The sequence below is a fragment of the Peromyscus leucopus genome, chromosome 13 (genome assembly GCF_004664715.2).
Source record: "Peromyscus leucopus breed LL Stock chromosome 13, UCI_PerLeu_2.1, whole genome shotgun sequence".
NCBI lineage: Eukaryota > Metazoa > Chordata > Mammalia > Rodentia > Cricetidae > Peromyscus > Peromyscus leucopus.
This window is the reverse complement of record NC_051074.1, coordinates 65,126,802-65,153,175: the sequence shown is the minus strand read 5'-3', so window position 1 is coordinate 65,153,175 and position 26,374 is coordinate 65,126,802. Positions and strand designations below refer to the sequence as shown.

Genomic DNA, 26,374 nt, shown 5'->3' with positions numbered 1-26,374 from the left:
TTACTTTTGTATATTTTAATTATTTATTTAACATTTTTCTGTATTAAGGTTCCACCTGTCAAATATTTATGTGCTGAAAAATGCTACTTGTTAATGAAGTACAAGAAATGAGAAGTAAATGATTTTTTTTTATTTCTTTGCTGTGTCATTTTACTGTATAACTCTCCTTGGAAGGCTGCAGAGGACACTGATTTTATTTATCATATCTAATAATATGATATGACTATATGATTTAAATGCACAATGTGATTTAAAGATGTGTATATTTACAATGTATTTTAAAATGAATTAATTAAAATATAAACTAGTACATACTTGTGCTAATTATAATACTGTTTACTATCTAATACTACTATGTTTACAGTATATATGTAATATATTTGCTAATATGTTTATTTAATTTTTTTGTCTTATGACGTACGTACAATGCATGGATGATATTAGTTGAAGCAAGAAATGCTGTTTCAGGATTAGCACTATAGTTTTGTAAGGAGATTGATTTTATGATCACCACCTTTTAATTTCCAGCTTTACATTATTCCTTTTTATACATTGGCAAGATAATTCTTAGAATCTGCCAAAATTCCTCTTGGCTATTTATTGTACATTGCCTTAATGGATGAGTGGGGACTTTTCAATTTTAATTAAATTAAATAACTGATTTTCTTCTAATTTACATTTGTTCCACAGAATTATATGTTAATAAATGAGTGAAATCAATCATAATCCATCAAAGTGCAACTATTCTGTCTTAGAGTTAAAAAAGAGCACAACAGAAAATTCAGTCTTTACCTGTTTACTGACTATTGCTGTGTATTATGTGTAAGCCACAGTGACATTCCCTGAAGTTGTGAACATGCACAGAAACTGTTTCAAAGGTTGTAGAAGTTTTTTTTATAACTATCAGGAAATTTTCTAAATTCCTGAAAATGCCCTAAATACTCTGAAGGTATTAGTTAATTTTCAGAAACATTAGAAGGTGCTGATTTTGTTTTTGCCGAGGAGATGGCCCAGTGGCTAAGAACCCTTGCTCTACAAGCATGAGGAAATTAGTGCTAACCCACAGCATTCATGTAAAAGCCATGCATGGTGCATATGCCTGTGCCCCAAGCATTGGAGTGGAGACAGGTAGATTTCCTGACCTGACTGGCCAGCCAGTCTACCTGTAATCAAGAGCTTCCAGGTCAGTTAAAGACCCAAGTCTCAAGGCAGTAAGGAGAAAAATACCTAATATCCTGTTCCCACTTCTACATGCATGCTTATGTGTTGGTAGTCCAGAACACTCACTTAAATGCACCACACACACAACACATTCAGATAAAAAAAAATAGCGTGAATAAAATTCCAAGCATTTGCAATAACGTGCAGAAAGTATTCATTTACACTTATTTTATTTATTTGTTAATTTTGTGTATGGAAATGTATTTCAATGCATGGGTGATTTATAATATAATATAAAATAATTATACAATAAATGGGTAGGAGAAAGGGCTTGGTGGGTAAAAGCATTTGCTGCATGAGCCTAGTGACTTCAGTTTGATCCCTGGAACCCACATAAGGATGAGAGAAGGAACTGACCGGATGAAGTCACCCCTGGTCTCCATGGCATCCACACACACACTGCCCCTCACCCCAACTCATGCAATCAAAGAAAAACAAACCAATAATCTGTGCTGTGAACCCCAAGATTTCTTTAACTAGCAAGATTGGTTTTTGCAGGGTGGGGAGTGGTCAGGGAGGGTCTTGGTGGTTGTGGTGATGTTGTAGGAGAATGACTAAAGGTCTTACTGTGATGTTCAAACAATTTATATTGTACATAAAACAAGGTATTTTTATTATGTGTTAATAGGTTAAAGCAGACTTTTTGCATTTTCTAAAAATTCATTCTTTGCAAAAAAAAAAAAAAAACCAAAACCACCCGTTATACATAAAAATGCATCTCCATCTTATAAATGACTAAGGCAAAAGACAAGAAAACAAAATGTGAGTGTTTTCTTATGCCCTTCCCATGCTCATGCCTCTTGGAAGTAAAAACTGCTATTAGTTCAGTGTGTTTCATTTTAGTGAAAAATTCCAGCCATTTCCAAATGTTCTCTTGGTTAAAAATATTTTTGTAATTAAGGTCACAATGCACATTCTTTTAGCTGGGTTGGAGGAGATCAACATTCTTTGTAATTAAAGAGATTTGCTTCTATGGCCAAAGGTCACACTTTATTATTTTCTCAATCCACCCAACTAGTTACCACCACTGCTTAGTGTGGTCTCACTAAGTTACTCTCACATTTCTTCACAACCCTTGTGAGGAATAGGGTGATGACCTTGTCCGCAAAAGCATCACCTACTTCTGTAAAGTCATGTTTTGTTTTAAACAAGAAATATTGCTTTTAAAAAACAGGAATCTTTTTTTTCTATGATAGCTGTTTATAGACTTGCCTGTATCCTTTTGTGTTTGTGATAATGACTACAGAGATACTCAAGAGTCACTTCTCATATCAACCATGGAGTAAATATTAGACACTTTCAGTTCTTTTAGTGATGTTGGTTTTTCTTCATACTCTCAACCTCTGTGCCATTGCTGTCTTCTGTGTTTAGGTTTGCACATTTTTGCATCAGGTTTGATGGTGATAAGTGTATAGGGTGCTTGAGACACATCGGTTGTATCCCTTTCTTGTTTGGGGAGACATTTTGGGCTCTCCATTCTAGGTGCGAGAAGTTGCCCAGTTGACACAATGAAGAATGACTCTTGAAATTTTCAAATACTTCAAATCAAAATCTCCAGTTGATGCCAGTGTTCTGGTGGGAGGGTAACATGGGGCAGTTACTCAAATAGAGATTGGGGTTAAGTAGCCTTTCTGAACCCACAATTGTTTTCTAACATATTTTTCCTGATTCAGGTCATAGTATACGCTAAAGTAAGATTAAAATTGTCTTAAGTACAAGAGTACTAAGCCTGAACTATTTACACGTAGTTGACAGAGACTTAGGAAATAAAATGCTTTTATTAAAAAAAAAAGGTACTTGCCGGGCGGTGGTGGCGCACGCCTTTAATCCCAGCACTCGGGAGGCAGAGCCAGGCGGATCTCTGTGAGTTCGAGGCCAGCCTGGGCTACCAAGTGAGTCCCAGGAGAGGCGCAAAGCTACACAGAGAAACCCTGTCTCGAAAAAAAATCAAAAAAAAAAAAAAAAAAAAAGGTACTACCTAATGCTTAAAAATTTACATATAAAAGTACAAGTAACTGAAAATCTCTAAGATCTTCATGTCTTCACAGAAGTTCATGCAGAATTACTTCTTTTCTTTCTTCTTCCTGCCCCCCCCCCCGCCTCCCCCCACGACTCTTCCCCCATCCTATCTTCTGGAAAGGCAAGGCCTCCCATGGGGAGTCAGCCAAGCCTGACACATCAATCGAGGCAGGAACAAGACCCTCCCTGGTGCTTCAAGGCATAAGTAATTGGTTCCAAAAAGCCAGCTCATGCACTAGGGATAGATCCTGATTCCACTGCCAGGGACCCCTCAGACAGACCAAGCTACACAACTATCTCTCATATACAGATGGGCCTAGTCTGGCCCCATGTGGGCCCCACAGCTGTCGGTCTATAGTTTGTGAGTTCCCACTAGCTTAGTTCAGTTGTCTCTATAGATTTCACCATCATGATCTTGACCCTCCTTGCTCATAGAATCCCTCCTCCCACTCTTTGACTGGACTACCTGCACTCAGCCTGGTGCTTGACTGTGGATCTCTGCATCTGTTTCCATCAGTTACTGGATTAAGGCTCTCTGATGACAGTGTATTCACCAATCTGATTACCAGGATAGGCCAGTTCGGGCATCCTCTCCACTATTGCTAGTAGTCTAAGCTGAAGTCATCCTTGTGGATTCCTGGGAGTTTCCCTAGAACCCTGTTTCTCCCTTACCCCATGTCTCCCTCTATCAAGATATCGCTTCATTGCTCTCCCACTCTGTCCCTGTTCTAGCTGGATCATCCCATTCCCTCATGTTCTTATCTCCTCATCACCTCCCCCTCCCCTCCCACTTTGCCCCCAGTTTATTCTGGAGATCTCACCTATTTATCCTTCCCTGGGCGATCCACGTGTCTCTCTTAAAGTACTCCTTGTTACCTAGCTTATTTGGAGCTGTGGGTTGTAGTCTGGTTATCCTTTGCTTTACATCTAGTATCCACTTATGAGTGAGTACATACCATGTTTGTCTTTCTGAGTCTGGGTTACCTCACTCAGGATGATATTTTCTAGTTCCATCCATTTGCTTGCAAATTTCATGATATCTTTTTTTTTTTTATAGCTGAGTAATATGCCATTGTGTATATGTACCACATTTTCTTTATCCATTCTTCAGTTGAGGGGCATCTAGGTTGTTTCCAGGTTCTAGCTATTACAAATAATGCTGATATGAACTTAGTTGAGCATGTGTCCTTGTGGTATGATTGAGCATGCCTTGGGTATATACCCAAGAGTGGTATCATTGGGTCTTGAGGTAGATTGATTCCCAATTTTCTGAGAAACCACCATACTGATTTCCAAAGTGGCTGTACAAGTTTGCACTCCCAACCACAGTGGAGGAGTGTTCTCCTTGCTCCATATCCTCTCCAACATAAGCTGTCATCAGTGTTTTTGATCTTAGCCATTCTGACAGGTGTAAGGTGGTATCTCAGAGTCATTTTGATTTGCATTTCCCTGATGACTAAGGATGTTGAGCAGTTCCTTAAATGTCTTTCTACCATTTGAGATTCTTCTGTTGAGAATTCTCTGTTTAGATTTGTACCCCACTTTTTAATGGGGTTGTTTGGTATTTTGATGTCTAGTTTCTTGAGATCTTTATATATTTGGAGATCAGCTCTCTGTCAGATGTGGGGTTGGGGAAGATCTGTTCCCATTCTGTAGGCTGTCATTTTGTCTTATTTACTGTGTCCTTTGCCTTACAGAAGCTTCTCCGTTTCAGGAGGTCCCATTTATTAATTGTTGCTCTCAGTGTCTGTGCTACAGGTGTTATCTTTAGGAAATAGTCTCATGTGTCAATGTATTCAAGACTACTTCCTGCTTTCTCTTCTGTCAGGTTCAGTGTAACTGGATTTATCTTGAGTTCTTTGATCCACTTGGGCTTGGGTTTTGTGCATGGCAATAGATATGGATCTGTTTGCAACCTTCTACATACTGACATCCAGTTATGCCAACACCATTTGTTGAAGATGCTTCTTTTTCCATTGTACAATTTTGGCTTCTTTGTCAAAAATTAGGGTCTTCAATTTAATCCCATTGTTCCACATGTCGGTTTTTATGCCAATACCAAGCTGTTTTTTTATTACTATAGCTCTATAGTAGAGCTTGGAGTCAGTGATGGTGATGCCTCCAGAAGTTGCTTTATTGTATTTCTTTGTGCTTTATAAAATACATGGTAAGCTAAAGCTAATGTGCATGTGGTTTCCTTTTTTTTTTTTTTTTTAGGGGAATTCAAGGAAACACGATGCATTGCAAAGTCTGAATTTGTATTTTTCTCAGCATTTATTCTTTAATATGCAAATATATGCAATTTAAATGGAATAACAAAGAGGAGTTGTAATATTTCACCTAAGATTAGGGAACCTCAGTCAGAGTTCTGTACTAGGGGACATTTTCAGATAGATGGTAGTTATCTTTGAGATGTTACATCTTGCTGCTGTCCTGAAGAAAAGGGTTGGAACAACAACTTTCCTGACAAGGAAGCTGAGTCTGCTTCACAAAGTGTTTCCTGTATTTTACACTTAATATTCCTGTTTCCGCCCCTAGCATATATTCACCCTTAATGAATTTCCTGTTGATTTTAAAATAAATTTCTATTATGGACTATTTTAAAAGAGTTGTCTATTTTGAGTTGTCCACAGCACAGAGTTAAATCACTTCCCTTCCAGGAACAATGCTTGACTTTGAACTGAAAATCTGACCATGAAATTTAAGCATTTTGTTCATTTAAATGTGTCATATTTTCTTTTTGTTTTCAATACAATAGTTTATAAATTTGTAACATCTAAGTCTGTTTCTGTTATTTCCCTTTTTTTTAAATGACTGGAAGCCAGTCTTAAGAGATTTGAAAATGGCATCTTTTCAAAATAGAAAAATGAAATGTTTTGTTTTCAAAGGAACCCAAACCATGTTTTGTAAACCAGTAATATATTTAATGCTTATACTGATTCTAAGTAAAATAATGAGTTGTTTTCCTATAAACTGAAGTGCAAGTAAAATTAATATCCTGACAGTGATTTCTATGCCACTAATGCTGGTGGATATGGAAGGCTAAATGTGTGCTGTGGGATGTTCTGTATGCCAAATTGCTCTGATTGGTCAATAAATAAAACACCGTTTGGCCAGTGGCTAGGCAGAAAGTATAGGCGGGACTAACAGAGAAGAGAAAAGAAAGAACAGGAAGGCAGAAGGAGTCACTGCCAGCCACTGCCAGGATAAGCAGCATGTGAAGATGCCGGTAAGCCAAGAGCCACATGGCAGGTTATAGATTTGTGGAAATGGATTAATTTAAGCTATAAGAACAGTTACCAAGAAGCCTGCCACAGCCATACAGTTTGTAAGCAATATAAATCTCTGTTTACTTGGTTGGATCTGAGAGGCTGTGGGACTGGCGGGTGACAAAGATTTGTCCTGACTGTGGACCAGGCAGGAAAACTCTAGCTACAAATGTGCAGTGTGATTAATGATAAAAATGAATCTTTTGTGCCGGGCGGTGGTGGCGCACGCCTTTAATCCCAGCACTCGGGAGGCAGAGCCAGGCGGATCTCTGTGAGTTCGAGGCCAGCCTGGACTACCAAGTGAGTTCCAGGAAAAGGCGCAAGCTACACAGAGAAACCCTGTCTCGAAAAACCAAAAAAAAAAAAAAAAAAAAAAAAATGAATCTTTTGTACTTATTTGCTCTACCACCAATAATAGTATTGCTTGTATAAATTTAATATTCTTATGTAAATAAACCATTTTAAAACTTAAATATGTTTCAATTGGAAATATATCACAATCTCTTTTCCTTGTTACATCTTTATAAATAAATAATACTGCAAGAAAAGTACAGAGGTTAAATGTTAGTGAGGAATCGCTTACCATCTTGGAAAGTATCACTGGACACTGAAGGAACACATTTGTGTGCAATGAAGCTTCTCCACTTGGTTCACAAAGGTTTTGCTTTTAAATAGGAATTTCTGGAATATGATAAACTTATCTGTGTCATTTTAAAATATTATTTACACAGTGATCTCTACTGAATATTAACTATCATGGAACACCACTCATATAGGACCCTTATGCCATAGAACTCTCTCGAGGCTATAGAGGAGATTGCTGCTATTTCTTGAGTGCTGTGAAGGGAAATGGCAATACAACTTCCTCGTTATTTGTTTATTTATTGTCATTGTTGTTTTTAGTTCATAAACTTTAGTACTGGCCCAGTTGAAGGAGAGAGCTAAAGGTGGTCCGAGCCTTCTTAATTCTCGATCTCCTCAGGAATGCCATTAACAACAGTTCAAGCATGTGGTTGGGGATTCTATTCACAGTGGCTTATGATAATCCACATTTATAGCTTTTCTTTCACCAGGTATTTCTAAGCTGTGTCTCAGTTTCTCGCAAAGCTGAAGTTCTGTGTTGTTTCCTTTGTTTTGTGGAGGTTTCTCTTGGAAACTAAAGTTTCATGTGCCCCTCTTACTTGGATGTTTGCAGTAAAGGTTGCATTAATTTAAAATTGTAGACTTTGTGGCTAAGAGGAACATCAGAGCTAATCATTTCCATTCCGATTCCTTTGCTGACTCCAGCTTTGGTCTTCGGTGCCTCTTGCCCAGTTCCTTGACACTCTTTAACTTCCCTCTCAGATTTTGCTGTTCTCTCACTCCCATTCATTGCCACTCTGATCGGGTTTCAGTGTTTCCTCTTGGACAAAAGCCTCCAGAATTCCGCCTTTTGTCAAGACATCTTTATCTCCATTCTATTCCCTCCGCCTTCTGTCCTGTCCTTGTATTTATTACTTCCATGGCCTACACAAACTTACCATCATGTGAACTTAGGGAATTTTACTTTTGCTTTTTAGTTCTCACTTCTCTTTTATTAAGTTTTCCAAAAAGCGAGCATAAATTCAGTTTTCTATGAATTGCTACACTCCCTTCTAGGTTCAACAGTCATTTTTGTCTCTTCCTTTTAAGCATCCTAGGTTCTCTCTGAATTCTTTGCAAAGGGGTACATATCCTTCTTCCAGAAATGCCACTGTACTTCTTGTGGTTTTGTTTATTTTATTTTACTTTTCATGGCTAGATTGCAATCTTAGGATATAGGAAATATTTAGGTTACAGAGTCAAGTGTATCTGGTTTCTGATCCGTTTCTTATTTATGTCTGCCTTAGGTAAGGACTATCTTGTGGTAAGAATTCTTTTATATTCAGATACTCCCTTCTTTGCATGCCAAGCTGTATGTTGAAGGATAAATAATGCTTATTTATGGAGGAATGCTATTTTAATATTTAGTTAAACAATGTCCTGAAGAATCTCAATGTTTTTGCCACCCACAGAGAAATAACTTCCTCATCTTAAAAACAGATCATACTACAGACACAGTGAAGGAATTTGTGTGTGGGAATGGAATGTGGAGTGCACCATGAGAGGAGTAGCTGAAGATGATGTTGTCATGTGCATGTGTATTCACTTATTCAGAAAAGACTCTGTTTTCTTTTTTTTTCAATTTTATATGAGCTCACTTATAGTAGTTATTTAGAGCCAGCTGGGGTCATTTTGAATCTTAATGCCTATTTCTAGTTTTGAATAGGGAAATTGATATGGCATAATAGATTACAGGATATTTCAGTCTCTCAGTTTTATTTTATTATGGAATATCTTCTATGCATAACATTACTAGACAGAAAAAAACCTAGTATGTTTGTAAATAGAATATGCACAATGGTTTACTAACTTAAATAATAGAACCATATAATTAGGCTCCTGAAGAGAATAATTTACCTTCATACTGTTCTTGTTTCTATGATGGAAGATATAGCATGTATAGCATAGAAAAATTTTTAGTGCTAGTTGTATTTATCTTAAACTCAGCCTACAGGGCTAATGGCTTAAGCTTGAGCTGAAAGAACACTAAGAAAAATCTTGATGTCAGAAGAATGCCCTGGTCTGGACTTTCATACTGTTCGTAGGCAGGTGTCTGAGGTTACTCTGCACACAATGTTGCGTTTACTCATGGCTGAATGAGCAAATGACTGAATTTCAATGCTATTAATTAAATTTGTAGAAGAGCTCCTCATACCTCTAAATCATTTTCCTGGGAACATTTTGTAACTTAGCCCTGTAACAATAATTTCTTGGTGAGTGTATAAAGTGTTGGCAACCTTTTCATTGCCCTCTTTTCAAGAAAAATAGTATTCCAAGGGCATTTGAAGTGACTGCAATAATTTCAGATGCCTCTAAGATACTGAATAGAGTGAATACAGAGCCTCTGCTTGATTACTTCAGACATTTAAAATATGATTTAATTTGAGTTGTAGATTCATTTTTATTCTGCTGAACTCAGTGGCAAGTGTGGAAGGAAACACAGAACTAATAAAAACTGATGCTTTAATTAATATGTATTTTGCAAAGCCTCAGTATAAATAAAGCTCTTTTTCATGCCATAGTAATTTTTAATTACACTATGAATGGATTATAAAAATATAACTCTTTTTTGCTTTCTGATTTCATTTATCCACTCCTCAGTCTCCAAAGGAGCAGGCATAACATAAATTTTGGAAGCAGCCTTCCATTCAGTCATATCTCTGCTGTAATTTCTCCATCTTATTCGCTGCCATCACATCCGGTACTGACAGTCCATCTCGAGCTCTGTGGAATCAGAGGCCTATAACCAAATTTGCAAACCCCCATATCCGAGGATATTACCCCTTTAACCTGCTGCTTCTATATATTCACAGAATCATTAGAACTCTCAGCAGCAACCCTGCTAACCTGAAAGCTTAGTTTCAGTAAATTTTAAGACCACACAATCGCAGTAAACACAGCATCAGGTGATGCTGTGTACAGGTGGGCAACGACTTGTGTTCCTTTAGTTGTGTTGTAAAAACAGAAGGAAACTTGAAGCCATAGGGCTTCAGTGGCCACTGCAGATAAGACACCTTGGCATTAGAGGGGTCTTCATTTCCAATATACCTTCTGGGAGACTAGGAGAGCCAAAGGACCTGTCAGCTCACTAGTAGTGCTGCTTATGTATTAGGGGTTTGATTGTATAGGCACAGGAGTCAAGAAGGCCGAGGTGTTTTGCTCATCATCCTGGACTGATGGTGGGCCACTATCCTAAGTGAAAGAAGTCCACTAATGATACACAGCTCATGAAGAATATTTAGTGTTATGCCTTATGACCTCCAAATAAACTTGGTGGGTGGGCTGAAGTCAAGACTCCTGACATACTTTGCAGCGAGAACATTGACATTTAGGGAGCATAAGTGACATGTCACAGCCACAACACTGACAAGTAATAGAAATGGAACAGTAAAGTAATTGCCTCTCTGGGGACAGAGATCCCTGAAACTCTGAGGCCTGCAGTTCATATTCTGGCTCAATGAATCACTAGCCTCCCTCCATCTCCTTTTCAAATAACTAAACCAAAGATTTCTGTGTAGAGAGAGCTGGCCGATGCATTAAAAATATGTGAGCCAAGAGGAAGACAGAGTTCTATGACCGACCCATCTGTTTCCATTCCTGTTTATGTTGCATTTTAAAATCAATGAGCCTCCAACCCCTTGAAGATCTAGTGTAAGATCTAACTTGGGGCCAGTTTACATTGTCTGCTGTCTCATGTTGAATGATCTTGATGATGAGTGGAATATGTAACCAGTATCTGCCTCTCTACTGAACTGTATCGGAACGTGGGGCATTCCAAGCCAGCTGTCACAGGATGACTTAGTCAGTATTGCTTTCCTTTAGCTGACCAAGCTGTATAAGCAATTACTAGTAATAAATAAATAATTAACCACCAGGGCTCATTTTTTTTTCCTGACTAAGGAATCATTTGCTCTGACCATCTTGGGATCTTGACTTAATAATGTATACAGTAAACTCTCTTCAGGTATCTGTGGGATTTCTAATGATTTTATGTATAGTAAGAAAGGTTTTAGTGAACAGAGGACAGCCAGGGAAATACAGAGTAAATACACGTAGTGCACCCTCTATGCTATTTTAAAATAGTTACCAACAGTGGAACAGTCTGCTGTTCTTTTGGTGAACTCTGCTAAGTGAGTCAGGTTGACTACAAACCTGCGAGACCCCAGTGCACCTGTACAGCGACTGTTTCATAGTAGATGGGAAATGTGAAGCAAATTATAAATGGAGACCATAGAAACCATGATCAGTGTGAAAACCATATGTGAAAAATATACTCCCTGTATGGATGTTCATGATGCCAATGGGAGTGACAAGGAAGAGAAACACTTTGATAAGGGTCATTCTCCCTTTCATTAGGAGTCTCCTACACTGGGTCTTCCTGAAAGGATGCAATTAAGATGTTCAGTTGATGAGCACAGTGGTGTGATAAGTTAAAAGCCTTTCCTGGGAGGTAGTTGAAAAATTCTACCACTGAAGATAACGAAGAATTAATTCATAATACAGAGAGAGTGTGATGTGGGATGTCCTTTTGTACACTGTGAATATCTGCTGCTTTTATTGGCTAATGAATAAAGTTGCTTTGGCCTATGGCAGGGCAGAATATAGTTAGGCAAGAAAGCCAAACTGAATACAGGGAGAAAGAAGGGCGAAGTTGAGAGAAACACCATCCAGCTGCCCAAGGAGCAAGATGCCAACAGACTGGTAATGCCACGGCCACATGGCAATGCATAGATTAATAGAAATGGGTTCATTTAAGTTGTAAGAGATAGTTAATAATAAGCCTGAGCAATAGGCCAAACTGTTTGTAATTAATATTAAGCCTCTGAATGATTATTTACAAGTGGCCACAGGACAGGGCAGGACAGTGAAATGCATCTGGCTGCAAGAGTGCGTCAACAAGCTGCCTCCTTTCCTTGCTCCTCTTTCCTCATCCTTCCTCCTCCTTTCCTTCTTCTTTTTTTAACTGGAGGCCACAACACCTGTGTGGCTTTCCTGGAGAGACTAAATGATACATTCATGGGCTGGGAAGATGGCTTAGTGATTAAGAGAACTTGTTGCTCTTGCAGAGGACTATTTTCTTCAGTCTCCAGTACCCACATGGTGACTCACAGCCATCAATAACTCTATTTCCAGAGCATCTGATGCACTCTTCTGAACACCATGGACATAAGGCACACATCTTGCACAGACATACATGCAAGCAAAACACTCATACAAGCAAAATAAATAAATAAACCTAAAAAAAAAAAGATTTAAAAATGCATCTATTCATTCCAGATAGGGAGGGAACTGGCTGGCCAAACAATTCTACTCAACTACATGAACCAATGAGTTTGTTGGAATTGTTTGCAGGAGTATGGGTGACTCAAAGACAACCATAGGACCAAGAAGTTCCCCAGGCAACTAGTAAGCAGCCATCCTACAGGTGACCCCATGTGGTATGAATGACACATGAAAGGTGTACATCTGGAGTCCCACTTGCAAGATGCACGACTCCCAGGCAGCTAGCTGCATCAGTAAATAAGCCCTGGGAAACTAATGAGAAGCTAAACTATCCATAGGTCCCTCCTCAGTTTTTTTTTACTTGTTTATTTATTTTGTTTGTTTTGTTTTGTACCACTTACATAAATTCAAGGACAAGAGGAGCATAATGAGGGTCTCAGGAAGATTCGTGAACTTCATGAACCCTGAAGGTATTGAGTTCCTTGGTACCTCTGACCCTCACCCCTCTTTATACAAAGACATGCCTTTAGCCTGATCTATAAGGGTCTTTGCAGGCGATCACTGATGGAGAGATTTAAGGTGGCAATGATTGTGTCCAATGCAGAAGAAATTGATATACAAGGGTAAGTGGAGGTTAGCCTCTTGCCTTTGCCTGAGTAGTGGCTAGGAGGCAGAGAGTACCAAATAATATTTTCTAACCAGGGAGAACATGGTGCACCCAAACTTGTCAGAAATATTTTTGGCCACGGCAGTTAGACTTCTTAGAGGTGCTATGTAATGCCTGGTTATATTGCAGACTTACACCTGTGACTATAATGGGTTTATTAAAAGGAGAATAGAAATATTTTTATAGCTACTGTGTGTAATAGTCAACCTCATGTTTCATCTAGACAACTGAAATTATTTTAATTTGATTTTTTTGGGGTATCTTCATCACAGATTCATATGCATTCATCAGAGATGTATAAGATAAATCCCACAGTTGTCTGCACTGAATCGATATTTCTCATTCACTATATTTAAATTTTTTAATTCCCTTTAAGTAATTTAATGGTAAAATTTTCTTGCATTTCATTTTATTTTATGGTTAATTTTTACCAGTTTTCTTTTCATAGTTTTTTTTTCTTTATTTTATTTTATTTTTTACATCTCAACCCTCCTCTCTTCCCAGTTCCTGCCCTCCTCCCCCCCACCCTATACATTCCTCCTCCGCTGTTTCTCTTCACATACAGTCGGGGCCTCCCGTGGATATCAGCCAACCATGGTATATCAAATTGCAGTGAGACTAGGCACCTCCTCTTCTATTAATGCTGTCAGGTAGGAAGAACGGGTCTCACTCGTTTCATAACATCTGTTAGCTCCATTATTTCTGGGTTTAGTTTTTGTCAAGGTGACCTGTCCATTGGTGAGAGTGGAGTGTTGAAGTCACCCACTGTTAATGAGTGGGGTTAATGTATGATTTAAGCTTTCATAATGTTTCTTTTACAAATGTGGGTGTCCTTGCATTTGGGCATAGATGTTCAAAATTGAGATGTCATCCTGGTGGATTTTTCCTTTAATGAGCATGGAATGTCCTTCTCTATCTTTGGATTAATTTTGGTTTCAAGTGTATTTTGTTAGATATTAGGATAGCTACACCAGCTTGCATATTAGGTCCATTTGTTTTGAAAATCTTTTTCCGACCATTTACTCTGAGAAAATGTCTGTCTTTGATGTTGAAGTGTGTTTCTTGTATGCAGCAGAAGGATGGATCCTGTTTTCCTATCCATTCTGTTAACCTGTGTCTTTTTATTGGCAGATTGAGTACATTGATATTGAGAGATATTAATGATCACTAATTGCTAATTCCTGTTATGTTGGTGGTGGTGATTGTGTGTGTGTGTGTGTGTGTGTGTGTGTGTGTGTGTGTGTGTGTGTGTCCCTTCTTTGGGTTTTGCTGGTGTGAGATTATCTATTGCCTGGTTTTTGTAGGTGTTAACTTCCTTAGGTTTTAGTTTTCCTTCTAGTACCTTCTGTGGGGCTGGATTTGTGGATAGATATTGTTTAAATTTGACTTTGTCATGAAATATCTTGTTTTCTCCATCTATTGTGATTGAAAGTTTTGCTGGGTATATTAGTCTGGGCTGGCATCTGTGGTCTTTTTGAGCCTGCAATATATCTGTCCAGGCCCTTTTGGCTTTTAGAGTCTCTGTTGAGAAGTCAGGTGTAATTCTTACAGGTCTGCCTTTATATGTTACTCGGCATTTTTCCCTTATAATTCTTAATTATCTGTCCTTACTCTGTGTGTTTAGTGTTTTGATTATTATGTGACTCAGGTCTTTCTTTTATTATCCAACCTATTTGGTGTTCTGTAAGCTTCTTGTACATTTTTAGGCATGTGCTTTATGTTAGGGAAACTTTCTTCTGTGATTTTGTTAAATATATTTTCTGGGTTTTTGAGCTGGGATTCTTTTCCTTATTTTATTCTTATTGTTCTCAGGTTTGGTCTTTTCATTGTGTCCCAGATTTCCTCGCTGCTTTGTGTTAGGAGTGTTTTAGATTTTCCTAGTAAGTTTTCTCATTGCTTCTGTTTATGTTTGTTATGTTTTTTTCCTGTTCATTGTTTATGTTAATAGTTTAAGCAAACCATTTTATTCTTTTGTTGTTCAATACTACTAATAAATCATTTTGTCAAATTTGTTTTTCTGTTATCAGTGATTATTTACCTATGTGTGATGATATTTTATTTGTACTCTAACAAATAAAGCTTGCCTGGGGATCTGAGGACAAAGTCAGCCACTATATTAAACATGGAGGTCAAGCAGTGGTAGCACATGCCTTTAATCCTAGCATTCGGGAGGCAGAGATCCATTTGGATCTCTGTGAGTTCAAGGCCACACTGGGAGCAGAGCCAGGCGTGGTGGCACATGCCTTTAATCCCAGCACTAGTTAATCACAGAGGTCTGGAGGTCTGTACAGACAGACAGGAAGTGATAGAGCTGGGCGAAAAGAGAAAGTGATGTAGCTGGGCAGAAAGAGGGAGTGAGATGGCAGGGACAGAAAGGTATAGAACACATGAGTATACAGGAAGTAGCTCTCTTGGGTTGAGCATTTCCTAGTGGTAAGAACTTGTGGCTGGCTTGTTCTGTTCCTCTGATCTTTCAGCTTTCACCCTAATATCTGGCTCTGGGTTTTTTATTAATAAGACCTTTTAAGATTCGTGTTACACCTATGAAGTTGTTTTTTTTTAATTTGTATTTTACATGTATATATCCTTGTATAATACACACACACACACACACACACACACACACACACACACATATGTATATATGCTTTCATTGTTCTTGTGGGCGTTGCTCCAGATGACAGAAGAAGGTAACATCCATAGAATCGGTGTGCTCGGTTCACTTCCCGGCCGGTTTGTTGCGGTTTGTTGCTTTCTTAGTTGTTTACTAGTGTGTGGGAGTGGGCTTTTTATACACAATGACTCATTTCAATGATGAAGTACTTTGCTCAGTGTCTTTGCTGGGTCTTTGTTAACTCATTACTTAAGTTTGTGGTGTCCACACAGCAGTGTTCCAGCTGAGCTCAAGACGTGCTTGTGGCTTTTGGTGCCTTTGTTGCATGTGTTGAGTGTGTTGCTAATAGTTCAGCAACTGTGAAACCTGAATGAGCTTTAAGACTCTAGTCATGTATTTGTGGCCTAGGTGTTTTATTACTTCATATATCCACCACTAAAGGCTAATTTTTAATTTTCACCAAAACCCTGAAAAATCATCGTTGCTTTACAGATGAAAAACACAACATATAAACGATTAAAGTAGCTTGCCTTTTGGGTTAGTGAGATAATTAAGACTTCTGATCAACAAGGCTCACTGACTTGGTGTGTAACAGCCTTTAATAACTGTGAGTTTCATTATTGTAGTTTCTTATTTGTACTGATGATAATGCCTCAACTGAGCTTCAGCATAGCTGAGGTGCTGTTTCTCTGAGTCCAAAGCCTTGCGATTTTAGATACCTTTAGGGATACAAATGGGGTTAACAGTAAATGCAGTTTTATTTCTTCTCTCTCTGAGCAGAGTTCCTAATTATTTCCATGAAGCAGGATATTAGTGACCTTCTAGAATATATTCCCTTTCCTATTGCTGACTTCCACTTACAAAGCCAACCTTTAGCTATTAGGGCTGACGCTGTGCTTCATGCTGATGACTGAACAGACTGTGGCCATTGTGTGACTCATCAGCACAGCTCTCCTGTCCTGGCTGCCGACTCAGCGGATCAGCAGGCTGCCTGTGTGCAGCTTTGGTCTGTGGTGGAGAGGCTTATCTGGAAAACCTGAGAAAAACAAATAAGATGCCAATGGAAATGGGTTGTGGGCTCTAACTTCTGTGTGGTGTCTGGTGTCAGGTTTAGGAACCATATGTCCAGAGAGCTATTGTATTGTAGGGCTATTTAGCAAATAGTCTGGTGTCAGATTCCAGATAAAACACGTTTACATTTTGTGCTGAGACCATTTTTATCAGGGAGTGCTGTGTTTTGCAAGTACTCACATGAGAACAAGATGCCTAGTGTACACAATGCAACTGACGAGTTCCCCAAGGACCCACAGAGAGATGCCATTCCTGTGTCGATAAAGCACTCTTTGTTTCACAGACATTTGCCTCATTTTGGACAGGAATGTTTGAATCCAAACAGATGAAGCAGGCCCTGTTCTGCTGCTGCCTGCAAATTGGGAACGATTGCTTAGTGACCTGTGATAACTGTTGCTTGTAGGGAAAAGAGAGGTGTGTTTGTTTTTCTGATTTATTTAACAAGTGTCCTTGGAACTAGCTGCATGTTGAGACTTTGGTAACAGGACTGGGACAGCAGAGTGACTCACTATGGACTTTCAGCTTCAGCACCTCCTATTTCCCAGGCTTTGTCCAGAATCTTGGGCCGTATTCACATGATTATGTGTAAATTTGCAGTTAGGATGTTATGGTCTCTTTGTGCCTCTGCTACCATGTCTATCATACTTCCCAGGTTACAAAGTGGTGTCACACTTGCTGTGGACAGTCTTGGAATCTGGCTAATGGAATACTGTTTCGGGTATATTTATTATGGATTTAGTTCTTAATTGTAGTGTGAGTCACCTGAAATATCAATTTGAAAGTGAAAAATTCAGAATATCAGCAATTCTATGAGATCAGTGAATACTAACTACTTGTAGTTACTGAACTAGTAAAGTTTTGTTTTACTGTCCCCTAGGAACCTCCTCCTGCTCCTGTTGTTTCTGAGTGAGCCTCTGCACCAAGAGTGATGATGAGTCAGTGTAGAAACAGGGGCCACTGTGAGGACCTGGTGCCAGCATCACGGGGGCAGAGATGAAACTGTACTCCTGCTAACAGAGGACAGACAGAATCACAGAGTTACAAAAAACATACCCGGCTTAGTAATTATCTGAAAATATAAATATTTGTCCTTGAGTTTTATTATCTTTATGATAAATTATTTAAATTTGTTGTATTTTGCAGTTGGTGGCCTCCTTCCTTTGCTTCTGCCTTCCTTTCGGCTGGAGATTGAATCTAGGATCATCTGCTTGGGAGGAAAGAAAGACCTCCACTACCAGCCCTAAGATTTATTTTGTAACGCTTCTTTATGCCCATTGTACAAATTTCAACGTTCATTGTACTGGATTTGACCCTGATGGGAAGTGTATGGAATGAGTCTCTGTGCTGAACACATTTCCTTTAGGAATTGGGACATCATTTTCAGGGGTTGTGTTTATAATTTCTTAAATTGGACAGATTCCCTTTCAGTGGAAAAAAACGTATGTCACTGGATAAAAGGACAAAGGACAAAGGAAGGCTGCTTCAGGATGTGTGGAGTTAAGTTCCTAGGGGTAGGTCAGTGTAAGTTGTCTGATATTATTCAGCCTACCAGTTTCCTCTCTTCCTTGTTCATACTCTTCCCATTCAACACAATGAAGATAGGCAGGCACCATGAGTGACTGAGATTTTTATCATATGGAACTGGGGATGGGCTCTAAAGACCCTTTTCTCTAATACAATTCCAGAGTTCGCTTCGTTTCCCCATTACAATCAGCAAATATATTACTTGATAATGGATTCCCCACCACTGTTAATTCTTCAGTTTGCACAAGTGGAACAGAAATTTGGCCTTCCCCCTTGTTTTTTCCTTTAATTGCATCAGCCTCAGGGGTCTGAGAAGATGTAAGAGAAGAAGCAATGCTTTTCTGATTGCTGTGCACATCAAGCAAGCAAATGTCATGAATAGAAAATCAAGAAATTAGTGGTTCTACTAACGTCCCTTCCTCACTGATCTTGTCTTTTGTGAATTCCTTGCTCACGGAGTGAAGTGTCCTGCGATTGAAGGCTGTGCTTGTTTTATTCATGGTAAGAGCAGGTAGATAGGTGTATACTAAAATATGTAATACTCTCTTGCCTTTTGGAATCTATATTTCTGTCATTTTTTTCAGTTTTTTAACAAAATCAGAGACATCTATGCTGTACATCAAAGATCATGAATCAGCTCCTAATCACCTTCTGTCTTACCAAAAGCCAGGAGAATTGTTCTTAAAGAAGTGTTGTTTATATATCATGTTTAGAAACCATATTCAAAAGGTAATTGCCATTCCATCTACATTGACTCATTCAATACATGATATTTGCAAGCCAGATATGTGCCAGGTTTTGTCAGATGTTAGGGAGACCACGAAACACAAACAGACAAAAGTCCTTGTTCTCTGAGTGCTGACATTTTAGTGTGGAAGAAAGAAAAACAACAACAATGAATAGGAGGTCAGACAGTAATGCATGTGATGGGAGAGAGATACATTAGCCAAGGGGACCGGTGCAGGATACTTAGATCTCCTCCAGATCTGTCCACCAGTCTTGTGCATTTTGTTTTCCCTCTGGCAGGCAAACCAGTCTCTTTGTCTTAATAGGTCTCTTGGGAAGAGATCTGAGGCAGGGAGAAGTGTGAGTTTCAGCTCCTTTCTTTAGCAGGTACTTTGGGCTCATGACTACCTTCCAGTTTCTAGCACTTTTCTCAAAGCAGCCTTCTGTACTGTAATTTTTTTCTAGTTTCAACTATCTTACTTTCATCATGTCCCTTCAGGGCTGATGCTGGCAATAGCTCTGCTATTACTATCCCAAGGATAGACAGACAGCATCCCTCCCACCCCCACCCCCGTCCTTTCTGCTTCCTTGTCAATAATCTTTCATTATTCTCTTCAGTTTTCGTGTGGCACCTATTTGCCAAGACACTGACCTATAGATGAAATTCTAAACAATCTTAGTAAATAAGAAACACAGGGCCAAATACAGAGTTAAAGCCAAAGAGATCAGAGCAAGAGCCATGACTACCTTATCTGACCACCTCGCTGCCATCACTTCCTCCCAGAGAAAGAATTTCTCCTTGTGTGACTTATATTTTTATTGCTTTCCTGTCCTGCCTTCTCATTGGCTCTAAGCCCAGTCACATGACTTCCTCGTCACTGCCTGTCTATACAGACCTCCTGGTCTCTATGGTTGGTACTGGGATTAAAGACTGGGTCACCACGCTTGGCTGTGTCCCTGACCACACAGAGACTCTGCCTGCCATGAGATCAGGATTAAGGGTGTGTGCTACCACTGCCGGACTTCTACTTAATGGCTATTTGACCTCTGATCTCCAGCCAACTTTATTTATTAACATACACATAAAATATCACCACACTGACCAATACAGGTATCAGTTTTGGTGTATTCAAAAGATGGCTCGGCATTGCTAGTGATGCAGAGGAGGCAAAGAGAAGGTCATGCAGGGTTATGCAAGGGAATCTTTCTTCAAGAAGGAGCAATGGCTCTTTCTTTAGAATGCTGGATTTGCAGTAGGGTGGGCTAGATGAGGGATGGAATGAAATAAGCAAATGGAGGAGTCGTTGGAATTTAGTTAGTGATTTCCAACAGATCTGGAAGAACAAGATCATAGAGAGCTTTCCTAGAGTTTATAGCCAGTGTCAGACTGGAAGCCGCTAGTACATCGCTGTCCATACTGCTTGGAGACTTTCCATCCGCAGCAGAAGTGGAACAGGGAGGCTGTCGGGACGCTGCTGAAGAAGGTGATGGTGATGATGCATTTCGGCTGTTTGAGGAGAGTTTTCTTATGGATATGTCATGCTAAGAGAAGAATCTGGAATGATGCCAAGTTTAGCAATCAAATGGGTAGGCTTGTCTTTTATGTTCTGAGGACCTCCTTTGGAGGAAGAATCTAGAGAAGGTTAGTGATTTGATGTTGATCCTCTCAACATGCCTCACAGCTAGTGTACTGAGTTGGCAGTTCATGGGAAATGTCCAACCTGAAGACATAAATTAAGAGTCATCAATAAATAGATAATATTTAAAATTAAGAGACTATTGAAGTTTCTTAGGTGGTTGATTCTCAAATACTTTACTATGATATTTATAATTTTTTACTGTAACTATATGATGGTTGGGTCAATTCAGTGAACTTTAAAACACACATGCAGGCACGCACGCACGCACGAGCGCGCACGCGCGCGCGCACACACACACACACGGCAATGTGCTTATCTGTTAAAATATTGGTGTCTTTGTAAAGTCATAGGTAGGCATACCAAGTGTAAGTATAACAAAAATCTGTTTGAAAATACTGTCTCTTAAGAAGGCATTTTATGTAAATGCTGGAAAGTGAGTGTAATCACTGTTTTTCCTGCCAAGCAGAATTAAATTTTAACTCTGAGGAGAGAACATAAGGAACTTTACTGCAGCTGTCTTCCAGATGACAATTTCCTTATAAAGTGCAATTATTTTAAGCCATTTGCTTACAGTGTGGCATATTTATATGTATAAAATTTCAATTACTTCGACTTTCTGTGATTTCTGTTAACTTTCTAGGATTTTGGATAAAAGATAACTTGCAATAATGAAATCATCATCATTCAAACCACTAGCTAGATTTAGTGCCAGCCAATGGAAGCCCAGGAGAATAATTTTTGTCACTAACCAGCCATGGGAATTCATAGCAGAACTTCACTGGGTTTAATCACTTAGTTTAGAATGAAAAATTAAATTGGACTTCTGATATGTATTCAGCTCCACAGGCTTTCTGTGTCTTCTCCAGACTTGTCACAATGGGCCAGGAATGCCAGGAGTGCCTGAGAGAGGTTGGCTGGGTCCCACTCTCTGTTCCAGCCTCATAGCTGTCTTCCCAGGTAGCTCCCCCTTTTTGTCTCTGCAGCATAATTTAGTCAGAAGATTCCTTAATTATATGGTCTCAGGATCTCCTAGTTCAGACAGCCCGTGGAAATGAGCTCTTTCAACCTCTGTCTTGATACAGAATACCCACCACATCCTTGAGAGTAGTTATTCAAAATCTATTTGCAGAGTGCCAGCAGCTCATTAGCTTGGATGGTAACCCTTGGCCTTTTGTAACAGCTGCCATGCTTTCTTTTGCCCAGCCAAAACAAATATATTTAAAACCTCCACTTTTTGGTCATTTTACCATAAGGATTTGTAAACACTTCTGTGGTTTAGTGGCTTTCAAAGTTTACTGTATGTAAGGGTCACTTAGAGGGTTATGGTGAAAACTGTAGGACTCCTCATCCCAGAGTGATTTTATTAAATCAGGGATAGGCTCCAACAATCTACAAATCGTGTGTGTGTGTGTGTGTGTGTGTGTGTGTGTGTGTGTATCTGTGTCTGCGCATGCATGCATGCATGCATGGATATGTGTGTGCATTTGCACACATGTGGAAGTCAGAGGTCAACTTCAATTGTTGCTCCTCAGAAGCCCTCCTCTTTGTTTTTTGAGATACTGTCTTGCACAGTCCCTATAATCCCAGGGCTTGCCAGTTAATCTAGGTTGTGTGCCTCGGTTGCCCAATGTTGGGATTACAATAATGCACCACTATGCTCCATCTGGTCCATACTCAGGTCCTCATGGTTGTGCGGTGAGCAGCCTGCAAGGTACATTTTAACAAACATGCCACATCATTAATGAATGAAGATTTTATGATAATTTACCACAAACATGTGACGTGGAAAATTCTGTTATAAAGTAGTTTGTATACCTGGGTATGAAGGCCATGGCTTTAATTCTAGTACTCAGGATGCAGAGACAGGCAGATTTCAATGAGTTCAAAAGCAGTCTGGTTACACAGGGAGTTCCAGGCCAGGAAGGGCTAAACAGTGAGACCCTGTCTCAAAAACAGAAACACAACAACAACAACAAAAACTTAATGTAGTACAAGTCCACTTTTGGAATGCTCCAACCTTGGAGCATTTTATGCACTATTTTAATGAACTTGGGAAATTCGGTTACCAGTCCTTCTGCTCTGTCCTGCGGGAACATCACAGTACATAGATGGGAGGAGATGCTGGGGAGACCAGTAGAGCAGTTATGATGCAGTCAGTGAGTGTTGGAGGCCAAAGCTGGAAAGGGGTCAAAAAGCCTCGCTGCTTAAGCAAGTGACAGGATTTGGGGCAAAGATGCCAAGAGGCTAATTGTTTTAGGAGACAGGATTAGTTTTCTTTGTGTTCCTTTCTAATTCAAAAGAGGCAGTAATTCAGTTTGGCATCTTTTAAATGTAAACTCTACCTTTTCTAATCACTCAGAGAACTTACCTTAATTTGAGAAAACTCCCAGATGATTCTTTAGCATTCAGTCTCAGTGAAAAGCAGACTTGATTCCTTGGGGTTGGTGGAAGGTTTGTGTGTTGAAAGCCTATTTCTGAGTTATTTTGTTCTATAATGTCTGGTTTCCTCTTGCTTGAACTTCATTGACAATACAACCACTGTCCTAATTATGTTGGGAGCTTTGACCTCAATCCTAGGAGCAGCAGTCTGAAACCAGATGATTCTTAGATCTCTCCTGAAGAGTCCAGCTGCTGCTCATATGTGATCGCTCATTGTTCTAACATAAGCAGCTTAGGCTCGACTAGCCACACTCTGGACTGTCCCCATACAAAGCCATTTCTGTCCCACATAGACTGGAGACTCCCTGTGCTCCAGGCTCAGCTGCAGGGTCTGCTGAATTAATCACAGGATGCTTAGATCACACTCCCTAAGGACTTGGCAATTTCTATAGTGACTTCACCCAAACACTGAACTTTCTGCTCTCTTTAAATGTCCTCTTGATAGCTAGGGTTGGAGAGCAGTGTAGCCCTAGGAGGGCATCTTAAGAAGAATGCTCTTAAAAGGCTGCTGAGAAGAAATGTGCATTCCCTTGTCCTCTTGCCTATTAGGACGAATTTAGCAGTTCATTTGCAGTCAACATTTGGAGCACTCTAGAACTCAGCAGGCACAGAAAGTCATTGTTTTGCTTTGATTATTTCATGGTCTCAGTGGCACACCAGACACCCTTACTTGTCTTGTTTGGAGGAAATGGAAAAGCCCATTAGATTAGAAGTTGCCAGTAACTTAGGAAAAGTGGCTTCAACTCAGGCTGTACGTTGAAGTTACCTGGAAAGCTTTTATGAAATATAGATGCCTGCATCTATGTCAGATAAGTTGGGTAAGAGTTTGGGTTATGGAGTCCTCACTGGAATCTAAGATAAACACAGGAAAGCTTCCGGGGTAATTCTAATTTGTAGGTAGGATGGGGAATCTTTTTCCTGTGTGTCTGACATTCACACCTCATTGGAACTGGCATAAGTTGCTCAGGATCTACAATACTGACTGCTGCATCCAAACCTGGGTTTGCAAAAGATTCCCCAGGAAAGGATTTGTACTGGCTTTTCATCTTTTCTCTAATTTTAAAGCTATCCCAAGATTTAAAAAAATGTTCATGGGGAGGAGGAATGAAAATCATGTTTAGGACACAAAGACCAAAACTTTCTTTCTAGAAACTTAGCAAGAAACTTATCAAAAGGCAGTTTGCTAAAGAGTACTTTAGAAAGTGTTGTTTGTGTACAGAAGGAAGTGAAGAATGCTATTTGATGAGAGTCGAGATGAACAAAGACAGATGACTCTGAAGCATTATGGGCACTGAGAAAGACAAGGGGCCAATCACTCTTAGGAAAGTTGCTAATAGAAAAAGAATTTCAGAGGTAAGAGGGAAGAGGAATCTGATTTAATGCATCTGTGTACATATTTAAAGTATAACTTCAGAATTCAGTTGGAAGATTTGTGCCAGGCTAGCGGGTAATATAACAGTGGATGAGTTTTTCTTTTCTGGAAGAGAGCATAGAGTTGAACGGAAGTCAGTCTTTGCCAGAACAGTGATTGTAAAGAGGCTTAAACACATCCCTCTGTTCAGACTCTTCTTGGAGCTGTTTGTGACCCTGTTTCTTTTCTTTTCTTTTCTTTTCTTTCTTTCTTTCTTTCTTTCTTTCTTTCTTTCTTTCTTTCTCTCTCTCTCTCTCTCTCTCTCTCTTTCTTTCTTCCTCTCTTCCTCTCTTTCTCTCTTTCTCTTTCTTCTCTCTCTCTCTCTCTCTCTCTCTCTCTCTCTCTCTCTCTCTCTCTCTCTTTTTCTTTTTCTTTTTTTGAGACAGGGTTCCTCTGTGTAGCTTTTTGCCTTTCCCGGAACTCGCTTTGTAGACCAGGCTGGCCTTGAACTCACAGAGATTCACCTGCCTCTGCTTCCCGAGTGCTGGATTAAAGGCGTGCGCCGCTTTGTAGACCAGGCTGGCCTTGAACTCACAGAGATCCACCTGCCTCTGCTTCCCGAGTGCTGGATTAAAGGCGTGCGCCGCTTTGTAGACCAGGCTGGCCTTGAACTCACAGAGATCCACCTGCCTCTGCTTCCCGAGTGCTGGATTAAAGGCGTGCGCCGCTTTGTAGACCAGGCTGGCCTTGAACTCACAGAGATCCACCTGCCTCTGCTTCCCGAGTGCTGGATTAAAGGCGTGCGCCGCCGCCGCCGCCGCCGCCGCCGCCGCCGCCGCCGCCGCCGCCGCCGCCGCCGCCGCCGCCGCCTCTGCCGCCGCCGCCACCACCACCACCACCACCACCACCTGGCATGACCCTGTTTCTTAGCCTTCTAGTTTCAAAGGTGGTAGTGTTTAAACGCTGCAGTAGACCTTTGCAGATTTTGTGTTATCTGTATTTGCCATAGTTTTCTGGTCATGTTTGACCCTTTTTACCCCTGGTTAGTCCCCTGCCCCCTCATCCTTCACATATGATGCTCAGAATAATTTCATTAAAAGATCTTTTCTAATTTGGTGTAGTTTTGATGAGGTACCATTCATTTGAGATCCTGTGACATACTGTGTATGTCACATTTTGCTGATTTTTACTTTAATATATTTATCTTATGAAACAGTAAATTAAAATATTTTCAGTGGCTTAGTGTCTCTAGTATGTTGCATTCTGTTTCATTCAATACATGCTTTAAAATAAGAGAAGTGAAACTTAGAGTCTATTTTGAACCTTATCTACTGGAGACAAGATAATCTTTAGAGGCTAAAATGTGTTTAAGGTTATTATCTAGGAAGAAATTTAGATGAGTCAAATTGTGCATGATATGTGCCTGTCACAGAGCAGATTTCCAGTAAGTTTTATTTGTATGAAATTAAAAGTCATGGTCATCCCTTTCAGAGGAACTTTGATTGTATTATTTTAAGGACATATCCTTTAGCATGTCAAGAGCACATGATCTCAGATATGGGTGTCTTTGTTCACAAATTAATAATTTTAATAATTTTATTAGCTTCCAAGTATAAGGCAGCTCTACATGTCATGTTATAATAAGCTCTTTAGATATGTGGGTCACAATTAATCCTCTAAAAATCTTCTGAGGCTTATATGAAATTTTTGGGCTTATTGTTCTTTTCTAATCAGTCTTTCTTTCTTTCTTTCTTTTTTTTTTTTTCCTCTGCCCTTTTGTGTCCTTAACTTTAAGAAGAAAGGAACAGGACACAAAAGCAGAAGTAGACAAATTTGATTAGATAAAAATAAGACACTTCTTTATTAGAAGTAGACAGTTCTCAAAGGAAGATAGATAGATGGCCAGCAGTTGAATAAGGAATGTCAGCATTACTGATCATCATGGAAATGCAAACAAAGACACAGTGACATTATTACGTCACAACAGTG

General features: G+C 39.6%; 1 protein-coding gene across 8 annotated transcripts in view; it reads left to right on the top strand.

Annotated features, from left to right (window-relative positions):
• Positions 1 to 26,374, top strand: part of Gulp1 (GULP PTB domain containing engulfment adaptor 1) — a 260,214-nt gene that overhangs the window by 29,577 nt on the left and 204,263 nt on the right. The window lies entirely within an intron of this gene.